The sequence below is a fragment of the Marmota marmota genome, unplaced genomic scaffold, assembly GCF_001458135.2.
Source record: "Marmota marmota marmota unplaced genomic scaffold, marMar, whole genome shotgun sequence".
Lineage (NCBI taxonomy): Eukaryota > Metazoa > Chordata > Mammalia > Rodentia > Sciuridae > Marmota > Marmota marmota.
This window is the reverse complement of record NW_025999982.1, coordinates 5,221,782-5,226,990: the sequence shown is the minus strand read 5'-3', so window position 1 is coordinate 5,226,990 and position 5,209 is coordinate 5,221,782. Positions and strand designations below refer to the sequence as shown.

Below are 5,209 nucleotides of genomic sequence, written 5' to 3'. Positions count from 1 at the left end.
CTTACAAGTTCATGTTGAGGGGTCTGGTCCGTCCCCAGGTTTGGAGCTTTTCTCTGATACCTTGGGCAGACTGGGAGGTGAAATGTCAATGAAGGTAGAGCCTGCCGTCTTCTGAGTCAGGGTTGTGGTTGGTGTATTTAATCACAGCCTCTGAGAGGCCGGAGAGGAAGGGGGCGGGGTTTCCACCAGCGCCTTACGTGATTTCTCTCATCTTTTCATAGTTGACGGCCGTTAAGGCAGACTTTTCCATTCTGGCCAGGAGGCAGGTAATTAGGAGGCCTAGCTAGGAGGAAAAGATGACATAAGTGTCACACCAAGTGACATCATAGGACTGTGTGATGTGATTCCTTCCAAAAGTTGGTGGCATCTGAGGCAAGAGAGCCTAAAGGGTTTTCTACTGTGAGAGGTCGCCTAGGGAAGGCTGGACATGAATTGGTACAATGCCTTCAGCACCTGCCACCTTGCAGAGGGGAGGACCTAGGAGGGAGCAGAGGGCTCCCGAGGAGGAAGGGTGTGGGAGCCAGTGTGGGGTGGGGAGGGACGGATTAAGGTGGGTGAGGATGGGCGTAAGGAGGAGGTTCATCTTGGGGTCAAAACCAAAGGGTGAGGGAGCAGAGAAAGGGGGTTGGGAATACCTGGGAGGGGCGTTTGGGGAGAAGAATGTGAAAAGCTGAGCAGTTCTGACAGAGAGAAGGTCTGGGGCCAGAGGCCTGGAAATAGGGGACCTCGGACCACTTGCCATCGTGGTGGAGAACATTTTCAAGGTCCTGGAGAATTTGGAAGTCAAATGTGCTCTTTTCTAGCCAGTAATTGTCCTTGTCCATTTGTAGGAGGCCAGGCAGGATCACAGAGGAGTACCAGTCTTTCAGGTTNCCATAGTTAAGGCAGCCGTTTCCATTCCCGCCCGGAGGCCCGTGATCAGGGGCCTGGCTTGGTCCTGTGGTCTGGTGGTTCCAGGTGAGGTCAGTATGGGCAACTGCGCGGTTGTTGGCAGGATTTTGGCATCTGCGTGGGCCTCAGCTGCCGACCAGATGCGATCCTTATACTCAGGAGACACAGGAAGAAAGCATGACACAAACATCATGCCCCGTGAGGGCGCAGGACTGCATGATGTGTAGGAATTCCTTCCAAAAGTTGGTCGGTTCCAAGTCAAAAGAGCCCAGAGGGTGAGAGGTCGCCTAGGGAAGCCAGGAGGTGGACACACACAGTGCCTTCAGTACCTGCCACCTCAGGGAAGGGAGGGCCTTGGAGGGAGCAGAAGGTCCCATGGGGGAAGCCCCCAGGATGAGGGTGGGGTGGGGAGGGAAGAAAAGGGGTGAAGGGAGTCAGGATGAGCGTAAGGAGGAGGTTGATTGTGAGGCTGGAGAGAGGAGGTTCCTCTTGGGGTCAAAATCAAAGGGTTAGGGTTAAGGTTGGGGATACCTGGAGGGGGGTTGGGGAGAAGAATGTGAAAAGCTGAGCAGTTCTGGCAGAGAGAAGGTCTGGGGCCAGAGGCCTGGAAATAGGGGACCTCGGACCATTTGCCATCGTGGTGGAGAACATTTTCAAGGTCCTGGAGAATTTGGAAGTCAAATGTGCCATTTTCAGGCCAGTGACTGTCCTTGTCCAGCTTGTAGGGGGACAGGCAGGATCACAGAGGAGCACCGGTCTTTCAGGTTTGACTGTCTTGGAGCCCCAGGGTCTGGATGTGTTTGGGAAGGAACCCCAAGGGGACATCTCATGAGTACTTTGGGGGGGTCTGGCCCATGCTGGACAAATGGATGGAGGAGGGCCCCCAAGGATTCCAAAAATCAAAGGGCATCTCCACAAGAATTGTGTTTCTCTTACACTGTCCCAGGACCCATGGGTGGAGTGACAGGTGATGGAGGGGTGTCCCTTAAAGAAAGCCTGTCATTGCCACTACGTGGTGGCAGGGGTTTCTCCCACCCGGTGCTGGGATTTGTCAGAGGAAAAGTATCCAAGGAGAGAGAAACTGAGGCAGGGATTCCAAGAATCCAAGGGAGCTGGAGGGGGTCACTCACCCAATAGGTGAGGGCTGGTGGAGGAGAAGTCCAGCAATGTGAGTGGTCCTTACTGGAGGGAGAGGAAGGAGAATGAGAGGGGGAAAGAAAGAGACACTGGGTCAAGGTCAAGGGAAGGCCCGGGGCGGTGGGGGGGGCACCTATGGTGGGAACCTCCAACACTTGTCTGGGTTTCAGCACCAAAATATAAGAAAAGAAGGGAATGAAGGAAACGGGGTGGGGGAGGGGAGGGGCCCAGCAGGTACCCGGGTTTATTCTGTACCAACCTGCTGAGGGGGCCCAGTGGAGAGGACGTGTTCCACTTTCAGCCTGGGGTAGATAAACGAGGATGAGAGAGTGGGGGGATTTTGAGGTTAGGTCGTGGCTACGGGGTTATCAGGGAAGGGTCCTTTGGTCCTCACCTCCATTCTTGGAGGTGGCCACCGTTCCACGGTGAACCAGGTATTTTCAGGACTCCAGTCCCAGGTAGCAGTTTCCTTCCTTTGCGTGCTGATGGAGTACTGCCTGGGGTTTAAGGTCAGGCTGAGTCAGAGTGACTGGGAGGCGACTCTTGTTCTAAGGTGGAGGACGTGTTTCAGAACGGTGTTGCCTGTGTCAGGTTCCACCTAACACCTATGACTAACTCAGTTTTGTAAGTTTGGCCACTAAAATATCTTCTGACTCTCCTGAGTTGTGCTCCCTGTGGCAAGGCACCTGGTCAGCAGGTGACACAGGACGAATGGAGGCAGCAACTGAACATGCAATAATACCCGGTACCTTTCTTTACCTTCAGGGATCTGCCAGGAGTGAGGATTGTACTCATCCCGTTGCCATCAGAGACCTGAGGGTTGGGGACTGTGGGTGGGATTTGGAGGCCACAAGGAGACCCTCAGGAACAAGCCAGTGCTTTGCTCATTCCTCCCATAACACTTACTGAGCACCCATAGGGGCAGTTGGGTCTTGGACTGTGTAGTACTGGGAATTCAGAACTAATACTCAAGAAGTTAAAGACCAACTTACAAGCAAGACTCTGTTATGCAATGCGAGACACGCTGCCCTGGAGCTGCGGGCACTCGGTGGAGGCATGGTTAGTTTTGCTGGGCTGGGGTGAGGTGCTGGTCAGAAAGATCTCACTGGGAAGCTGTCCTTTGAGCTGAATCTTGAGATAAGAGGAGGAGGGGAGAGTACATTCCAATCCAGAGAAGAGCTGGAGCAAAGGTTCAAAGTACTAGGTGAGCATGGGCAGAGCAGAGAAATTAGAGTCCAGAATATTCTCCAGGAAGTCTGCTTGTCTTTATGTGAAGAACAACCTCTGCAGCTATTAGTCTATATCATCCTCATCAACATTATCTAAGCTAACAGTTATACAACTGAGGATGTGGCAGACACTCTGCTAAATGCTTTACTCACATTGTTTAAAAAACAACAACCCTGAAAGGTAGCTTTTAGGAATACCAGTCTACAGGGAGGAAAGGGAGGGTTAAAGAATTTGGGAAGGGTGGCTCACAACTGATTCCAGGAACTCAGAAGCCTGAGGCAGGAGAATTGCAAGTTCCAGACCGGCCTGGGCAACTTAGGGAGCTCCTGTCTTAAAATAAAAATCAATAAAAAGGGCTGGGGATGAGCTTGGCGTGTGAGGCCCTGGGTTCAATGCCCAGTACCACACACACACACACACACACACACACACACACACACACACACGATATTCATCCAGCCAGGTAAGATGGTGCATGCCTGTAATCCAGTGGCTCGGGAGGTTGAGGCAGGAGGATCACAAGTTCAAAGTCAGCCTCAGCAACAGTGAGGCCCTAAGCAACTCATTGATACCCTGTCTCTAAATAAAATACCAAACAGGGCCAGGGATGTGGCTCAGTTGGTAGAGTGCTTGCCTTGCATGCATAACGGCCTGGGTTCAATTCCTAGCACCACAAAAAAAGAAAGAAAACAAAACAAAAATAGGGCTGGGGCTATGGCTCTGTGGTCAAGTGCCCCTGATTTCAATCTCTGGTACCAAAAAGGAAAAATAATAATAATCATCATCATCATCATCCAAAAGCCCTTATTATTATTATTTTTTCCCTTCTGTGTTGCTGGGGATCAAACCCTGGACCTTGTTCATACCAGGTGAAGCATGATGCTCTTATCATTCTCTATATTTCCAGTTTTTTTCTTTCCATTTGCTTTGTAGATGATTTGTGGGGAGGGGGTGATGGGGTGCGCTTTTTTTCTCAAATGTGTGTGTGTGTGTGTGTGCACGCGCTCATACCCAAGCGCCTAAGCAGGCCTTGCTCCTGTCCAGGGAACACTCACTGGAAGTCACCCGTTGGGCTTCTCCATGTCCCCATGATGTTCCAGCAACAAGATTCTGTACAACCTGAACCAAGGAACCAAGCGTGAGATTCTTCTTCTTCTCCTTCTCCTTCTTTTTTTTTAATGAGAAATATTAAACCAAAGAAGAACCAAAGCACATTCAGAAGTGTTCATTTAACCATCACCGCTGCCCAAGACATTTGCCTGGAAACCGTGCTAGTAAAGTTGTTTCTTTCTTTTTTTAAAATGGAAAGTGGTTTTTTAAGTCAGTAAAAGGAAGAGGAGTGTCGTGGGAGGGGTTGACGAGGCTCAGGTTTGAGGGTGTCTAGAGAACGCAAACCTCATTGTACAGTGATGTAAGGGAAAGGGAAAGGGACGTCATCCTGCCCAGCCCTGAGCTAGCCCAGCCTTACCACGCGGCCTCCGTGACTAGGAGGGTTTCTGAACAGAGCACAGATGCGTTCTATTTTAAGATGAACTGCGTCGGTTAAGGATGAATTAGAAGGGAAAGGATTTACAAGAGATTCTGGTTTCTGGCTTGGGAGTTCTGTTAAAACCCGGGGCTGCCACTCAGGGTGGAGCGCCTGCCTGGCAGGCACAGTGCCCTGGGTTCAGTCCCCTGCACTGCCAAACAAGAGAAAAAGGAAAATCTGGAGGTGGGGCTAGGGGTGTAGAGGATGGGCTTAGCATGCAGGAGGCCCTGGGTTCCATCCCCAGTCCCCACTACCAGGCCCAGTTTGTGAGTGAGAAGTGGGGAATTAGAACCTGAATTGAGATGACAAAGGAGAACAATGGTAGGGGACATGTAATGAAGATACTGATATGTGACAAATATCTTTTCTTTAAAAAAAAAAAAAATATATATATATATATATATATATATATATATATATATA

The 5,209-nt window shown here is 50.5% G+C and overlaps 1 long non-coding RNA gene across 1 annotated transcript; it reads left to right on the top strand.

The window, feature by feature from the left end:
* The first annotated feature begins 879 nt into the window (after positions 1 to 879).
* LOC125617520 lies at positions 880 to 4,467 on the top strand. Its single transcript, XR_007348563.1, has 2 exons — positions 880 to 962; positions 4,303 to 4,467. It is a non-coding gene; the product is annotated as an uncharacterized LOC125617520 (long non-coding RNA).
* The last annotated feature ends 742 nt before the right edge of the window (positions 4,468 to 5,209 follow it).